We start from the raw sequence: 17,961 nt of genomic DNA, 5'->3' as shown, positions 1-17,961 counted from the left end.
TTTGGAGAAAAAAAACCAAAAAACTAAATCCAGTTGTCTGTTACGCTTTTAGAGATTGAACAGGGGTTTTTTTTTGTTGTTGTTGGGTTTTGTTTTTTTTATGGCTTCCTGCCTGTAAACATGGTCTCTGTGGAGAAAAAAAAAAAAAGAAAAAAGATTAAACATCACCTTTCCTCTTAAAAAAAAACAACAAAAAAAAACAACCTCCATCTTTGACTAGACCCTGAAATGCCATCATTTGCATGTGAGGTGCCTTAAATGAAGCTGTTAAGTGAAAGTGGATTATATCTGTACACAGTGACCTTTGGGCCCCCGATAAGGGCCCATCAGCAGCCTCCCGCCCGCCAAGCTGTGTGGTTTTAATCTCCCATTGTTTTTCCCGGAGAGAGGGACATTTGCTGATAGACTGCCTTAACCCACTGCGGATCAATACTGCAGGAAACCTTTGTGATGCATATCCAAGCAGCCCCCCACCCCCTCCTCACCACACACACACACACCTTCCCAGGTCTGCAGCAGGCCAGAGGGAGAGGGAGGTGGGGAGGCGGGTGGGGGGGGGGGGTAAGAAAGAAAGAGAGACTCCATCACATCAGCCCCTTACTTCCTAACAGACATCGTCTTCGGTTATCGCTTTTATTTCATCGTCGTCGTCTTTTTTTTTATGGGCATTTCTGATAACAGAAAAAAGAAAAAAAAAAAACATAAAGCAAGAATGGGGCGGGGGGGTTAGGGGGGATCTAACGGCGGACGAGACCCCGCTCACCGACGCATCGGCGCTCTTTATGGGCTGTGAAATGAATCAGGGGTTACCTAACCCTCACCACCGCCCGACTCCAGGAGCAGTTTTTCAACACTTTTTTATTATTATTTTAACAGCAGTGGAGGGTGGTGGTTGGGAGGGAGTGGGGGGGGGGGTGAAGGTGGGGTTCTCTGGGTATTGATAAATGATGAAATGCAATGACGGTAAAAAGGCTCCTTTTTTTTTTTTTGCAGGTGTAGTCATGTATTGTAGATAAGCCCTATCTCGGTTATAGACATTACAGCAGCCCTGCATCACCAAAATGAAATGATGAATAGGGCCTAAAGGGCAAAACGTGGCCAACGGCTTGGAAAATAAAAAAGAAAGACACACTGAAAGATTGAGAAATTGGCCCGCGTAGCACCTAGAGGAGCTGAACCGCTGGAGATTAGACACTCGAAGACTTCGCAGACCCAGTTTTAATCACTTTTTTTTTTTTTTTTTTTTTTTGTTGAAAATAGAAAACATCAGAGCATGTTTTAAGGGGTGGATCGGCGCCCCTGTCGAGCACGTTACAAATGTCCAACAATAAAAGGGGCAAAAAAAAAAAAAAAAAAAAAATCTAAATTGCATTTTTACTCGGGCCTCCCTCCGTCAATCCTTCACTCCGATCCCGGGACTCTACATCATTTCTGCACGACACACGTCTCCCAGAAATGAATTCTGAAATTAAATTCAGGGACACACGTCCAGCGGGCCAGTGTTAACAGATCAATCAGCTGGTCAAACAGCAGGAGGGGCCCCCGCCGGACGCCTCTGCAGACCAATCACGGATCTGGGTCGGAGCCCCGTCTAAGTCGATATTAGCTCGGGTTCCAGGGCCGCCCGCCCGCGTCCGAGGCGAGACCCACTGACAGGCTGATGGACAGACAGCCGCAGTCCATCCCTGGGCTCCGTATAGATTAAAGCCAGCTTCTGTGAGCCTATAGTCACGGGGCGGTGATTGTGCCTGCAAGGCCTATAGGCCCCAAGGGGTGGGGGGGGGGGGGGGGGCGTGTGTGGGTCGGGTGTGTGTGTGTGTGTGTGGGGGGGTGGGGGGGACCCGGGCTTTACAGCAGGCGCTGCGTTGGGGCGGTGGGGGTGCGAGGGATGGAGTGGACATGCAGCCCAGGGACCGTGACCCCGCTGACCTTGCCAGAAGGGCAGCAAATGTTTCCGAGCTGATTAGCGCTTCCCCAGCAGCAGAGCAAACCCGCTCACCGTTAACCCTTCGGAATGAGGAACTCCGGAAAATATATCTCATTCAAATGTTCTCTGAAAATTTTTTTAAAAAAATAAATAAATACAAAAAAAAACCTATCGACAATACAGTCAGGTTAAAAAATTAAAAAAAAAGAGCATTCGGATTCGATTTATTACATCCAAGTAAACATTCTTCTGCTGTTTGTCACACAAAAGTCAAAAAGATCAAATAATCAAGTGCTCGATTTGAGCTGAGCTCAACTTTAACGAGAGATTCTCAGAATATTATACTTTTTTTCTGGGATGTTTATTTTGAGAGCTATAAGTTACTTTGCAAGATGAGTCTTTCCAACCATAAAAGTCCCGATGAGATGTTAACGCATCAGTAAACATGACTTGGATACTCAGAAATGATTCATTCTGCCAAATAAATACTTTATCTTTGATAACAATGTCGATTTTGCTGATAAGTTTACTTGCATTTTGACCCCCCCCCCCCACAAAAAGTCCTCAAAGTACTGTATAATGAACATTAAAAAGACATTAAAACTAGATAGAAAAAAACATGGGATGGTTAACTTTAATCTGATAAAAGAAAGTGGTGTAAAGTTTAACGGCTCGATTAAAATGACTTTTTATTTGTACAAATCATCGCATTTTTATGAAGTTATGTAAAGTTTTGACTGCAAAGACGGTGTTGCTGCAATGACATAACATCACGCTACTTCGGGGTTTTGTAGTTGTTGTTTTTTTTGTACTGTGTGTAACCACAGTGTTACAGTGTAACCGCGCAGACTAACAACCTCACTAAACAGCAGCGGACGAATTCAGCAGCAGGAAATGAAACACGGCGGAGCGGCCACGAGGGGGCGATAAGTAGCCGCAGATCGGGTGGCCTGCAGGAATGAGAAGTTCTCCCGCTACCTTGTGCACCTCATGAACAGGAAAAAATTAAAAAAAAAAAAAAGGCATCTTCTTCCTCATTGCATGCCTTTAATCTGCCCGTGCTGTCGTCTCCTCCTCCGACAGACATTTAAATTAAATAAATAAATAAAATATAAATAAAAACACGCATGCGATTCTCCTTGAACGGCCACAACCAAACGAGCCTATTCAACTTGTCTGTTCTTTGAGAGATACCGCAGTGGAGTCACCGGTATTGATCCTGAATGAGGCATGATAAAAAAATAAAAAAAAAAAAAAAAAGGAGGGGAGAGGCTGTGAGAGAGCAGGTGGTGGTGGTGGGGGTGGAGGTGGTGGTGGAGGGGGGGGCAGATTCAGGGATTTAGTCAGTCGCACACATCCATCCGTGGGGTTGTATGGTCAAGCGCTGGCTGAGCGGCGGGGAGGGGGAGAAGGGAGTGTGTTGGGGTGAGGTGGGGGGGGGGGGGGGGGGACCAATAGTACCTACCTCGAAAACAGATGCTCAAAGGCACTGGGATGTGCCCCCATTGTGATCAGAGCGGACAGCTGAATTGTTTACCACCCCACAAAAAAAAGAAAAAAGGGGCCCTTTTCTTCAGCGGCAGGGCCCGCGCACAAAGGGGGCCCCCCTCCGCACGCACTCACACCACACTGGGAGGGTTTTCTGCAGGGGAGGGTTGTAGTGAGTGGGGTGGGAGGGAGGAGGCGGGGGGGGGGGTGCTAGTGCATGGAGTAATGGGCGGGGGCTGGAGGGGGGTTTGTAGGGTGAGAGCCTCTGTCCGTACACCCCTTTTTTTTTTTTTCTTCTTCCCCCTTTCTATGTGCTCAGATGGATCTCCCTCCAATAGAGCCCCCCCCCCCCACCCCACCCCACACACACATGCACACCCCCCTGAAGCTACCGCAGGGCAGGGGTTTAAATGTCACGCTTGGCCATCAGAGCGACCCCCCCCCCCGCCCCCAGCCCCCGGATCGTGTCTCCTGGGTGGGTGGGTGGGTGGGGGGGGGTGGAGCACGCCAAAAGACGAGGGTGAAGGGGAAGAGAGAGGAGAGCTGAGGGGAGGGGAGGGACACTTGTCCTTCGGCCCCATTGTCCATTACGATAGGCATGAGCTGCTAACTGACTCCAAATCAAGTGTATCCTCTCACCACGTGCCCTCGCCGTGTCCCCCCGTGTCGCCGTGTCCCCTCGCCGTGTCCCCTGCTCCGACACAAAAGGCCTTCTCTCTCCTGTTGTTGTTGTGTTTTTTTTTTATATATTTTTTATTTATGTTTGACAGAGCAGCTTTACCAAAAAAAAAAGAAAAAAAAAGAAGAGGGGAGGGCTGCCGGGAGTCTGACATTTTCAGCTGGCCACTCGTCGGAGAGGAAGGGGAGGAGGAGGAGGAGGAGGAGGAGGGGAGGGGGGACGGACGGACGGACGGACGATAAAACACAAAAAGTTTGTCATCCCGAGAAACTCTCCTGAATTGGACTCCGCTGAGTTCTTACAAGGCCTCAAAAAAAAAAGTAAAAACAAAAACAAAAAATCGATGCTAACTTTTTGCGTTCAGTCACATAAGAGGTACTTTCAAAACGTTAAAGTGTGTGTGGGGGGGGGGGGGAGGATGGGGGGAGGGGGAAGGGGGCGGGTGAGGTGTGACAAAGTGTCGAGCTGAAATACAAGTACAGGACGGAAAAATATATACGAGCCCGCCGACTTCATCCGGGCCCCCCCCCCCCCGCCCTCCCCACCCAAGGTCTCAGCCCCCGGCGCTTTTCTGCCCCGCCCGCGAAGATTGAGTGTTTTATGTATCTATTTGTTCTAAACAGTGGCACGCTTGACCTTGAGAGGCCGAAGATGTGTGGCGCCCTTTTTTTTTTTTTGCAGCTCGGGCTGCGGGAATCATCCCTCCTGTCGGGGACGGGACGGCGAAGGAGTGACCTTGAACCGGAGGGGTGGGGCGGCGGCGGCGGCGGCGGGGGTGGGGTGAGGGGAGGGGGGGGAGGGGGGCGTAGCTGAGTGCACAAACTCATTTAACTCCCGGGTTTGTTATCGACATGCTGTAATCGTTAACATTATGGATGATGAATAACTACTGGCGGCCTTATACCCGCGCAATACGTCGCCGTGTCAACGCGGGGGGGGGGGGGGTGGAGGGGGGGGGGGCTGCCGGTCAGGTGAATGGAGGGCCACATCATTTACTTTAAGACTTTGTATTTTTATTTTTTCCCCCCCCCCAAAGCAGTCACAGCGATAACTCATCAGGAACGCCACGGCGAGGCGCTGAAAGACGTAGATCACTTCTTTCTTTCTTTCTTTCTTTCTTTTTCTTTCTTTCTTTCTTTCTTTCTTTCTTTCTTTCTTTCTTTCTTTCTTTCTTTCTTTCTTTCTTTCTTTTCTTTCTTTTCTTTCGGTAAGCACACATACCTGTACTCAAGAACACTTAACCTCTAGCATCAGCTGTCCAAGCATCTGCAGTGGATTTCTCTTTTCTTTTTCTTTTTTTCCCACTCTCCGACTCCGTATTGATCGTTCGAAATGGGCGAATTTACTGTAGTTTCTGGGGAGGGAAAAAAAACAACAACAAAAAAAAAACAACCAACAAAAAAAAAAAAAACGCAGAGAATGGACAAAGAAGCTGCGGGTGAAGAATAAACACGAAACAAAGTGAATATTGTAAATATAGTTGATTGACAACTCGTCTGTAAATGAAGTTTGTCAGTTTTTCCTTTTTGGTTTTAAGTTCATTTTGGAGACGGAGTGATTTAATTCGGTCCCTTTTCGACCTTTCGAACAGCTCCGGGAACTAAACGAAGAAGAAGAAGAAGAAGAAGAAGAAAAAAAACCAACTACATCTACAACTAAAAGTTTTGTTTCCCAACGCATCTCATGAACTCCCCACGGACACCATAAATCAGATCATCCGATGGAGAATTGAGATGCAAACTTTCCAGCCGCAGCCCGCAAGAATTCAAATGAAAAAAAAAATGATATACGGTAAGCCAGAAAAGTAATGACCGTTAAGATTTCTTATTAGTGTCTTTAACCCTAATTGCTGAAGGAGTTTGACTCGACGCCGCGACGTGTCGTGCCGAGCTCCCCTGCAGGTGTTATGCTCCGGCTCTGGTCTGGGTGCGTCCAAGCGTCGCCTTCCACGTTAAGCGGATCTGCATTTCAGCTTTCGGCAACCGCGCAGTTTGCTCGGGACTGAAAGGAGCTTAAAAACAAGTCGCTTTAGGCCCGCGGGACACTTTAAAAGAACAATTTGTATGGATGTGTTTTCAGCAACAACAACAAAAAAAACAAACTCGCTCGTGTCAAAAATTCTTAAAATTACATCTCCGTAGAAGATTTTCTTCAACGACGCCTTCCGGTCTCGACTTTATACGAGTACACCGAAGGTTTCCGAGTTTCCGCCCGGTAAAAGCCGAAGGGTCACCGAATCCAAACTGATGCGACGTCGCAAAATCCAGCAAAATCGGCAAAAACGGGACTTTTGATCGGAGGTTGGTTAACGTTTGATTGTTTGCGGTTAAAATAGGCGACGCGAGTTGAAACGGCTTTTGTCCGTTGTGGAGGGACAAATAGTTTAACATAAAAAAATAAAAATAGGCTTTGGTAAGTGTTGCATGTGAGGTTTGATCACATCCGACAGCCTCTTTCCTTTGTGACGCAGTCGAACAACCCGATGAACAATAAGAGATTTACAATCTGACTTGATTACTAAATTCGGGTCGGAGAGTGTAAACCTTTTTTTTTTTTCCAAAAGTAAATCCGTGCCCGCCTTAAAACCAATGAAAAGGAGCAGGAAAAAAATAAATAAAAATCCCAGCATCTCAGTAAAAGAGCTGATTCAGGGCCTTTGAAATGTGTTGCTGTGCGTGTCAAATCACTCAGCTGTGTACAAAACAGTGAAACAAAGCATTTTTTTTTTTAATCAGGCAGTTATAGATTTGGTTTATGTTAAATTAATGCATATTTTGCAGGGTAAACTTTATGCTTTAGCCACACGGGCATTTCCAGGCGGTGTTTAAAAAAAAAAAAAAAATTCCAATTATCACGTGACATAACCGCTTGCTTGGTAAAACAAGTTGCTTCCCCCTCGACAAAAATCTTGTCGCGGCGCCATATAATACGAGCAACGTCACTTCCGGCTGTGATCATTAATGTCAAAATATTTTCTTTCGGCGCGTGCGCGGGAGGGTTTGTTGCCGTCGGAGACGCGTCGGTGACCGTTGACCGGAGACGGACGGGTCGGCCGATCCACTCGCTCATTCGTTCATTCATCCGGGCCCGAAGAAACCAAAACCGACCAAACCGGCCTGCTCGCCTTACCTCAGCGTTTCACATCCTGTCACCTGATCTCTGCAGCCAATCAGGGACGGGGTCCTTGTGGAGTTAGAGCCAGCGGGACTCCGGTGGAATCGAGTTCTCCTCGTTTGAGAGCTGCTCGGTTCTCATTTGGAAACTTTTAAAAAGGAATACGCAGAATCAAAGTTTACCCTCTCAGGAGGCGCAAATTGACAGGCATACGCGGCGAGTTAAATGTGCGGACCGAACGGACACTCCCCAAACAAAAAGGGAAAGTAAAACTCCTTACATGACTGCGCACCTTCATTTCAATTGGGAAATCACATCATGGAAGAAAGCTCCGCCGACCGGGACGCGACCCGAAGACGTAGCACGGCGTGAAGAATACAAATGAAATGTAAAAACTACTCCGTGATGTCGAGTCAATAAATAAAACGGTGCCGGGAATCTCAGAAAGCGCGCTCGTCAAACGGTGAACTGCTAAACTTGGGAGTCGCTGCAGCCCGGCAAGCCTTTTCCAGAAGCTTTTTTTTTTTTTAAAAATGATTTTGATCGTGACCCTCGATGTATATTTTCATATACAGTGAGTCCACAACCAGGCCTGCAGTTCGAGCAACATATGCAATCTGCCGGAGGGGAAGAAAAAGTTTGGTGTTTTTTTTTTCCCTCTCTCTCTCTCGGGCGGCCTCGGGAGTTTGACTCCTGCCCTGCCTGTGTTTTCCACATCTCCAGGCTTTGAGGGCTTTTTTTTGTATCTCGCCAAGGTGCGAGGGCAGCCCCTTCGATCTCTCCCCTTCGCTCTCTTTCCCGGACCCATTTTTATATATATATATATATATATATATATATATTTCCTCCCGTCCAACGCCTCCATACATACGCGCATTCATACGCTCAATCCGCGGATTTCCAATTCAGCCGTACGCCGCGAGATTAGCGGTTCCAGCGACCCTAAGGCTGCCTTAAACCGAGCAGCGTTCTTGGTGGGATGCAGGGTGGGGGTGGGGGGGGGGAGGGGGCGTAGGAGTTACGGTGGGTGGTGGTGGTGGTGGTGGTGGGGGTGGGGGTGTGTGTAAGATTCCCCCCCCCCCCACCCCCACCACCAAGACTTGTTTGAGGGCCACTGCCGGATTCTACGGATGAATCCCTCGCAACGCACATGCGCTTATTTAGGCTGAGCCGCGCTGTGAAGTGTCAAATCCTGTTGTCAACGTGAAGGCCTCACATGTGGGAGGGGGGGTGGGAGGGGAGGGGGGCATTTAAAAGTGCTAATGCCGGAGAAGCCGCTTGATCTGTTCGAACACCACTTCCGCGTACTCATTTTGCCGAGACGGCGGATTGATCAGTGAAATGCGGGCGGCGCTCCGAGCGACTTTTTTTTTTTTTTCTTTTTCCCCCCCCCCCGTTGGAATTTGGGGGGTTGAAGTTCGGCGTCTTGTTGCGCCGCCCTCGCCCTTCAATCGTTTCAAAGGGGAGCCAGACGCGCGTCACACCACCCGTTCGATTTCCAAAATAAAAAAAAAAAAAAAAAAGGTCAAAGATTTCGTAAACTGCGACTCAAATTCGCAGTCGACGCGTCTTCGCAAGACCCCGCGTTCGTTTTTGAAACTCTCGGAGCGACCGATCGGGTACCGACCAGCGGATTGGTCCACCCGTCAGGAGCGGCCGAACAAACCTCAACGCGAGCGGAGGTTTCCAGACTAAAATCACACCGAAAGATCGGAAGCCGTTATCAATCGAGCCGGACGGAGCCGGGGGTGGGGGTGGGGGCAGCTATTCATCGGGTTTAGAGGTAATCCTTAAACTTCGCCCGGCGCTCTGATTTGATTCGCGCCGCTCGAAGCGGAGAAAAATGACACTTAAAATACGGGTCGGCAAAAAAAAAAAAAAAAAAAAAAAAAAAAAAAAAAAGTCCCCGACGCCGGTTTCGGTGAACTTAAAACGTCGCGAAGCTTTGGGATCGACGCCGAAACACGTGAACGCGTTCAAGTTGAAAACGTTACGCCCCCCTTCCCCCCTCCCCCCCGCGCCGCCTCAACGGACGCCCCGGCCTCGAAGCCGGACGTTACGTCCTCGCGTTCGGCTCTCGGCGGAGCCCGACGGGCACCGACGCGCACGCCGTGCTGCGGCGATTTTTGGACCTGCGGGCCGCAAAAAAAACACCACCAACAAGTCCGTCGGACGAATCGGGCATCCGACGCGCCCGTTACAACCGGACCCCGTAACACGCGGGCCCGACTACAACTAAATTGTGGCTGAATTATTGATACAGCGGCGTCGGCCGCAAGTGGGGGCATGAAAGGGAGCCAACAGGGGAACGGTCTGCTAATTTTATATGGGAGCCTCAGGGCACATTCCTCCCAGTGAAGTCCAAACATATTGACATATGTGTGTAAGGGGAGAGACTGTATATAATATCAGCCCGATGCTGGAAGGAGGGGGGGGGGGGAATAAAAAAAAATTAAAAGAAATAAATAAACGGACAATGCGACTCTCCGTATAGACTACATTTCTGTTTGTGTAAATATGGCTGTAAAACGCGAGAGCTGAGAGTGACGCGTGAACGGAGAAAGTTGGCAGGTTGGAGTACAAACGTACGCTTTTACCCTTTTACCCTTTTACCCTTTTACCCTTTTGCTCTCCGGCTTATTTATTTATTTATTTATTTATTTTAAATTTTTTAAGAATCGCTCCCCGGGAATCATTACGGCTTAAAGCCCGTCGGTTCCACATTCGTTCGTCGGCGTGATATCAATACTGTTAGAGCGAAAGGCTGAGATGAACGGTGATGTGTGGGGATCAAGTCGTTTAGAAGGGGTAGACCGGGGAGAGGGGGTGAGGTGTGGGGGGGGGTGAGGTGTGTGTGTGTGTGGGGGGGGGGGGGTGTGAGATGCGCTGTTTGTTGCTGAGCCAAGGTTGTTGACCGTCAGGAGCCCCGGCCGGCTAATTTCTCCAGAAGTGTCCAAAAGCCTTTGTGTCCTCGGTGCACTTCTTCTTCTTCTTCTTTTTTTTTTTTTCATTTCCCCCCCCCCCCCCCCCCCTTTTTTTTCTCTTGGACTTGTGATGACCGTGCCTCGGGGCGACAGAGACACCTTGAGGAGCGCCCACCTTTAAATCCGACTGCTCCGCGACTTCAACCGTGACCCCCTCGCTGGAGGGATCCCTCAGGCGAGATTTAAACGAGCTCCCCCAGGTCCGCAGCGGCTCCTCCATTCATCGTGGCGGTTTTTTTTTTTGTTGTTGTGGTTTTTTTTTTTTTTTCTTTCTTTCTAAAGACACGTGAATTGGTTCCTTCTCTGGTGGCTAATTGTAAAGTGCATTTGGATAAAGAAAAAAAAGAAGAGAAGATTTGGATAAATTGACATTAAAAAAAAAAAAAAAAAAGGTACATATGTGGGTAAACGTGCCGTGACGTGTGTGTAAACACGGTGTCAGAGAGAGAAAGGCAGAATTTAAAGGGCCTGTGACACAAGGACAGAAGGGATGCTGAGGGCCCTTCCTTCCTTCCTTCCTTTCTTTCTTTCTTCCTTCCTTTCTTTCTTTCTTTCTTTCTTTCTTTCTTTCTTTCTTTCTTTCTTTCTTTCTTTCTTTCTTTCTTTCTTTCTTTCTTTCTACCATCCTTCCTTTATTCTTCCTTCCTTTCTTCCTTCCTTCCTTCTTTTCTTCTTCCTCTATTTCCTTCCTTTATTCCATCCTTCCTCCCTTTCTTCCTTCCTTCCTTCCCTTGTTCTTTTCTTCCTTCATTTCTTCCTGCTTTTCTTCCTTCCTTCCTTCCTTTCTACCCTTCTTTCTTCCTTCCCTTGTTCCTTCCTTCCTTCCTTCCTTCCTTCCTTCCTTCCTTCCTTCCTTCCTTCCTTCCTTCCTTCCTTCCTTCCTTCCTTCCTTCCTTCCTTCCTTCTATCCTTCCTTTCTTCCTTTCTTTCTACCATCCTTCCTTTACTCTCCCTTTCTTCCTTCCTTCCTTCTTTTCTTCTTCCTCTATTTCCTTCCTTTATTCCATCCTTCCTCCCTTTCTTCCTTCCTTCCTGTCTTCCTTCCTTCCCTTGTTCTTTCCTTCCTTCATTTCTTCCTGCCTTTCTTCCTTCCTTCCTTTCTACCCTTCTTTCTTCCTTCCCTTGTTCCTTCCTTCCTTCCTTCCTTCCTTCCTTCCTTCCTTCCTTCTATCCTTCCTTTTTTCCTGTCTTCCTACCATCCTTCCTTTACTCTCCCTTTCTTCCTTCCTTCCTTCTTTTCTTCTTCCTCTATTTCCTTCCTTTATTCCATCCTTCCCCCCTTTCTTCCTTCCTTCCTGTCTTTCTTCCTTCCCTTGTTCCTTCCTTCCTTCCTTCCTTCCTTCTATCCTTCCTTTACTCTCCCTTTCTTCCTTCCTTCCTTCTTTTCTTCTTCTTCCTATCTTCCTTCCTTCCTTCCCCAACAAAATAGAAGGGATTCCCAGTATTCAAATGTATTTACATGTCATCAACCTCCAAACATATATATTTTTATTTTATTTCCTATTTTATTTTCTACCTCTTCCTCTCGCCCGTTAAATACTATCACTTACATTTTTTGCAATCCTTTTCTCTCCCTCTCTCCCTTTTTCGCTATTATGGAGGACGAATGGGGAGAAAAGCATACAATATACACGCTATTGATCCACGCCCATCACTGCAGAAAAAAAGTCGGTACAGGGGGGGTGGCGGAAGAGGGGAAGGGGGGGGGGGGAGGAGGGTCGGTGGGGGAACGGAGGGGGACTGGACACGGACGATCGATAACCTACTCTATCAGCCGTTGCCATGGCAACCGGTCGAGCAAGGACAGAGGGCTGCCATGCATTTTGCACCTGTCTATTTCATATACCTATTGTGATAATGAAAGTGTGAAGGGGGAGGAGGAGAGCGGGGGGGGGGGGGCGCGAATGCAAAGGGTTTGACGCGAGGCTCCAGCCCGGTGTCAACTTCCACAATTAAAGAAATTACATAAAGGTTAATAGCCGTCCGGGAAATCAGGGGTGAAAAATGTGAGCGGGGGCCACGGGTGCCGGTGGGCGGGCGGGTTGGGAGGGAGACGGGGGGAGGGGGAGGGGGAGGGGGAGGACCTCCTCTTCCTGTTGTGGGCCTGAAGGACGCTGGAAAAAAGAAAAAAAAAATGAAAAAACTAGGTTACAAGCGAGTTGGGGACAAAATCGGGGCGTCTGGGTTCGAGGTTCTCTTCAGAAAAACATGCACAGATGACAGTTTGAAAACCGGCAGTTGTTTTCCCGACACTGGAGACGGGGGCCTCTTTTTGTGGTTGACCCCAATTTGGAGGTCGAGCAAGCATGATCAATGTGCCGGCCATTAGCTCACCGTGAGCTGCTAACTGTAGGCACAAGAGCAGAGGAATAGAGCCGGGCGGGGAGACGGGGAGCGATGGCGGAGGAGGAGGAGGAGGAGGAGGAGGTGGTGGTTGCGGTGGCGGTGGTGTGTGTGTGTGTGTGGGGGGGTGCCGATGTGGTCGAGGTTAGCCGCCGAAGCTTTTTCTTCAGATCACAAAACCCAGCAGGCCGAGCCAGACAGGCTGTCAGGAGAACTTGACACCCAGACGACCACCGACTCTCTCCGTCTGTCTTGACCGTGGCGGGCATTGAACTTCCAACACCGCCACCCCCCCCCCCACCCCCTCCCACCCTCGAACCTTGGAGGCTCACGGGCTCCGGGAGCCGCGGTGCTGAGACCGGGTTTGGCCCCTAAGTGAAGAGGATGGATATGATGATCCGGGGCCCCGTGTTGATCATGTGCCGTATCGATCGCCAATCGAAGCTACCGCTGAAAATGCGGGATTGAGAGCGAGAGAGCCGGTGTAAAAAAAAAAAAAAAAAAAAAGGAGTGGGAGGGGAGGCAATCAGCTGTGGCTCCTCACGGCCTCCTCCCCCACACCTCCCCCCCCCCCAACACCTCCAACCCTCCCCGGTATCGGGCTCGCTGTGGTTGAGGCGGGGGGGGGGGGGGGGAGGAAATGGCGGTTTCTTCCCGAGTATTTTGTTCGCCCGCAAATAAAGCGACACATCCCGAGCTCGCAGGCGTCGCTCGCAGGCGCAGCGCCGCGTTGTTCTTTCGACGCGGCGGTCGTGAACGACAAAATCGGCGAAAACCGCAGCAGAGTTGCCGTTTGAGTGACGGTCGAAGCGAAACCCGAGCGGGTACCGACGGCGGCCGCCCTCGAAACGCCGGAGGCATTCTGCGTTTTGTGAGCTGTGACAGCGAGCTATTGACAGGCACGTGGCAACGCAATGTTGTTTGGGAGGGAGGAGGAGAGGCGAGAGGGGGGGGGGTGAGAGGAGGAGAAGGGGGAGAGGGGGGGGCTGTGGCCACTGCGCTGACCTTTGGCACCTGCATCCGTGCACCTAGTATTCATTGTTAAGGGAGGAGGAGGAGGAGGAGGAGGATGAGGAGGAGGAAAGACGAGCAGGAGGAAGAGGTGGGAGTGGGGAGGGAGGGGTGGGGGGGATAGATGACCCTTGGGCTCCTTGCATTTGGATTCTCCCTCCTTCTCCCTACAGCCTCACGCCCCCTCCCACCACCACCACCACACACACACACACACACACACACCATCCCTCCCCCTTAGCCCTCACACACACACACACACACACACACACACACACACACACACACACACACACACACACACACACACACACACACACACACACACACACACACACAGACACACTCCACCTTCTGCCGATCAATGACAGTTTCATGTGGCTTCTCTGGGCCTGCAGTGACGTGTGTCCTATTGATTTATTGACATTACTCCAGGCAAGCGAACCCAGAATCCCCCCCCCACCCCCACCCCCACCCCCCTCTCAGTAGGCAGCCGGGCTCCAGCCCAGCGGAGGCGTACCTCCCCCCCCCCTGCGCCGGGGTGGGCCCATGCCAAGTCATCCAACTGTACCAGTCTCATGGAGGCAAGCGGCGCATTAGCTGCACACAACCGAACAGTGGTTTTCTTTTTTTTCTTTTTTTCCCCGTGCGGATGCATGTGTGCGTATGTCACCGAGAATGCTTTTAAGCATCGACCACCCACCCCCCCCCTCCCCTTTCCTCTCCCTCTGCCCGTCCAGTTTCAACCCCCCCCCCTCGCCCCTCCATGAGACATGTAATGGGAACAATGAGCGAGACACCCCGGCACTCACAAAATGCATTTACTGTCGCCTCCGATTTCCAGAGGCGACTATTCCACTTTTATGGTTAAAAGGTTCTTTTCTTTCGCCCGTGTCAATGTCATGCCTATGTGGCCGTGGCTCATCCTTTCGGCTCTCGTCTGCCCCCCCCCCTCTTCCTCCCTTTTAGTAGGGGCGGTGGCGGTGGTGGTGGTGGGCTTTTTTTTTTTTTTTTTACACCCCCTTCCACCCCAGATCTCCTGTGTCCAGTGAAAGGCCAGTGGATTTTTTTTTTAAAAAATTTTAAGGGGAAGGGGAGGGGAAGAGGGCAGCTGGACACAGTCCCCGTGGCCTGGCCAGAGCCCCTGATGCGGGGGTGGGGTGGGGGTGGGGGTGGTGGTCCAACACCATTAGGATAGGACTGCAGCAAACGGCAGCTGGCCCTAAAAAAAAAAAAAAAAAATTTAAAAAGAGAAGGAGGATGAGGAGGAGGAGGAGGAGGCTCAGAGATCAGTGACCTGGCCACAGTGTCCAGCTGGGGGGTCATTTCACAGCCCACCTCCGGCCACGTGCTGCTGTACGACCATCTGGGGATCCGGCAAACGCCCCCCCCCCCCCCCACACACACACACACACACAACGACAACGGAGGCGGAATCATCTTCTTAGTTAGCGAGGGATGGACGACAACAAAAAGTCAAGAAATCTGTCGGCCCTAATCTGGAGGGAGGTGGGAAGGTGTGTGTGTGTGTGTGTGTGTGTGTGAGGGAGGAGGGGGGAGGGGGGGGGGCACTGCAGCTGCCTGTTGTTGTTTGTTTGTCATCAAGTGTACACATATGATGAAAATTCACTGCAGAGTTTGCACCTCAAAAGGGTTCGGGATCGCCTCGTCCACCCCCCCCCCCCCCCCACATCCACACTACCGTACCAGTCAGCACGCCAGAAAAAGATGGAGTTCACGCGGTATGTTAAACGTAGTGCGCCAAAAGTACCGGGATGCCCTACGACACCGGGTACGTCACTTCGACTGAGCCGCCGAGACAGTCGGTGGCGCCAATGCTCCGCCCACAAAAGGATGATGGAGAAGAAGAAGAAGAAGAAGAAGAAGAAGAAGAAGAAGAAGAAGAAGAAGAAGAACAGGAAGCGCACTCGTTCCAAATCGCATACTTCCTACTTCAAACGTCGGACCGCGGTGGATCTGATGAATTGGGTCAAAGTTCAAGGCGCATTTTTTTTTTTACGATGAAGTAGGATGTCCCAGTTGTAATACTACGTAAAAACAGTACGTACTAAAAGAAAGAAGAAGTACGCGATTCGGAAAGGCGGGGTTTGTTTTTCTCAAATGTTCGAAAAAACAAAACAAAACAAAACAAATCCTCTTTTTTGTGTTCAAATAAGCTTTTTTTTTTTTTGTTTGTCCAAAGCTTCCAAACACATCCATTTCACACTGATTTCAAAACAGAAAAAAAGCCGCCGGACTTCACATTTTAAAGACGCTACGACCGGAGCGACGTTTTGTGCTTCCGATTTAATCGTCGCTGCATCTGATAACTGCATTCGTAAAAAAAAAAAAAAGAAAGAAAAAAGAAGGAGATCTTTATAGTTTAGATATCTGTGATGTTTTTAGACAGAAGTCCTGCTCTGACGAGAGCACCGGGGGGGTGGTGGTGGGTGGTGGTGGTGGTGGTGGTGGGGGTCACTGAGCAGCCCCAGATGGAACCGCCACACTCTCTCTTTCGGTTTGATCACCCTGAACGGAGAACAGATTAGCACTGGTTTGTTGTCACTTCCAAAACCTCACCCCTTCTTTCCTTTCTTTCTTTCCTCCTCCACCCTCTGTCCACCCCTCCCCATCCTTTCATCATCCTCTCCTCTCCCTCCGCCTTCTGTCTTAAACTCTTTAAGGTGATCGAATTCTGCCCATCCTCCCAAAACGTGGTCGGAGAGGGGGGGGGGGCGGGGATCAGAGGTTGCTGACCCCCGGGCCTGATTGTAAAGGTCGTTTGCGAGGGACCTCGTGTAATAAATAGAGGTCCCGCTAAACAGATCCGACCCCTCTATGATGTTTTCGATGTGCGTTTTTTTTTCTAATATTTTTTTTTTTTTTTTTTTTGGGGGGGAATCCCTGTAATCCCTTTAACATTACTCATTGTTCTGCTAATGAAAGTGATCTCTGCGTTCGTGTCTGATAGGTTTCTAATTAGATTCCCATAGACCGGCGTGGAAATGATCCAAAGGATGAGCCATGGGAGGATTGGAGTGCCGGAGTTATTGCTCTCAGAAAGAACACACCAGAGTGCTCTGATGTGCTGAAAGAAATTCATAAATGTGGCGGAGGGAATTGGGGTGGGGGGGGGGGAGGGGGGTGTTGGAGAGGGTCCTGCAATCGTGCACCAATGTAATCTTTTGGTCAGCACTTCTTCACGGCCGATACCGTGATAGGAGAAGAAATCCTCTTCTGAAATTTGATTAATTGCCGCCTCTCCTCCCTCTCAATCCAAACATTGGTGGAAATGGAGGCCGGTTGACAGGACAGATACATCAGCCTCGGGGAGCCGCGAGACGCCGCCGACCCCCCCCCCCCCCCCCCCCCCACCACCACCACCTCCCCCTGGCAAGCAGAGGCATTTCTTATCCTGTAACAGGATATCCACGTACAGCGAGGTGTGGAAAAGTGAGAACTGCATCGTCTTCATTTGGCCATAACAAGGGAGAAAGGGGGGGTGGTGGTGGTGGTGGTGGTGGTGGGGTGAGGAGAGTAGGAGGAGGGGGTTAGTCAGCCAGCCAGCCAGCCAGCCAGCCAGCCAGCCAGCCAGCCAGGCAGCCAGGCAGGCAGCTCTCTGGGTTGGGCTGAGGCGTATCGATTGATTTCCCAATAGCCTCTGGTCCATGAGCGGCGAACCCTGGCCCCGGTTGCTAGGTGACCACACCATCCAAGATGGAGAGCGGGGTGATGAAGGGTGACAGCAGCTCTGAGGGGTCAGCGGGGCCAGTGGTCATTCTGCAGCCCCTCTGGGACGCTCCGGACATGCAGATAATGCAATGAAACCGGAACCTCGGCAGAAACGCAGGGAGACAGAGAGAGGGACAGAGAGACAGAGAGAGAGACAGAAAGAGACAGAGAGACGGCGTCGAGAGAGCGGAGCGGCGTCCGCCATTTTTTGCGCTCCGCTCGCCTGTGATCAATGCGCGGTCTGCAAATTGCAGCCGTATACGTACGTTTATGACATAATGTTACGGCAGAGTAAAAATTGGAGGGGGGGGGGTGAAGCAAGCTGTTAAGTCGGGTCTTATGTGCGGTTTCGGGTTTCGAGGCCGAAGAATCTTCCGCAAAATAACCCCCAAAAAAAAATAATAATTTATGGCACCCGGGTGATTTGAAAAGGGCCGTTGACCATATATGAAAATATTGATTTGACAAACAAAAGGGCTATTCAGATAAGTCAGTGTCCACAACAGATTGCCTGAATTAGAAAAAAAAAAAAAAAAAAAGGGAGGATATTGTCTTTTCACTGTTCTCATTACAGGACAAAAGCCATTTTCCGAAATGTACAATTTACTCGATCGAGAAGCGTATTGTCATTTCTGTCGGCATAAATATGCAGCATTGAGTTCTTCGGGTCACTAGCGAGGAGT

The 17,961-nt window shown here is 50.0% G+C and overlaps 2 protein-coding genes across 2 annotated transcripts in view; both read right to left on the bottom strand.

The window, feature by feature from the left end:
• ctsk (cathepsin K) overlaps positions 1–17,961 on the bottom strand; it is a 135,900-nt gene that overhangs the window by 60,346 nt on the left and 57,593 nt on the right. The window lies entirely within an intron of this gene.
• The window catches only part of lysmd1 (LysM, putative peptidoglycan-binding, domain containing 1), a 112,482-nt gene that overhangs the window by 90,674 nt on the left and 3,847 nt on the right, over positions 1–17,961 (bottom strand). The window lies entirely within an intron of this gene.

This window comes from Brachyistius frenatus, unplaced genomic scaffold, assembly GCF_029030835.1.
Source record: "Brachyistius frenatus isolate BFR_SWC_R1_liver_20210118 unplaced genomic scaffold, ASM2903083v1 Contig_104, whole genome shotgun sequence".
NCBI classification, from domain to species: Eukaryota; Metazoa; Chordata; class Actinopteri; family Embiotocidae; genus Brachyistius; species Brachyistius frenatus.
This window is presented reverse-complemented; position numbering and strand designations above follow the sequence as displayed.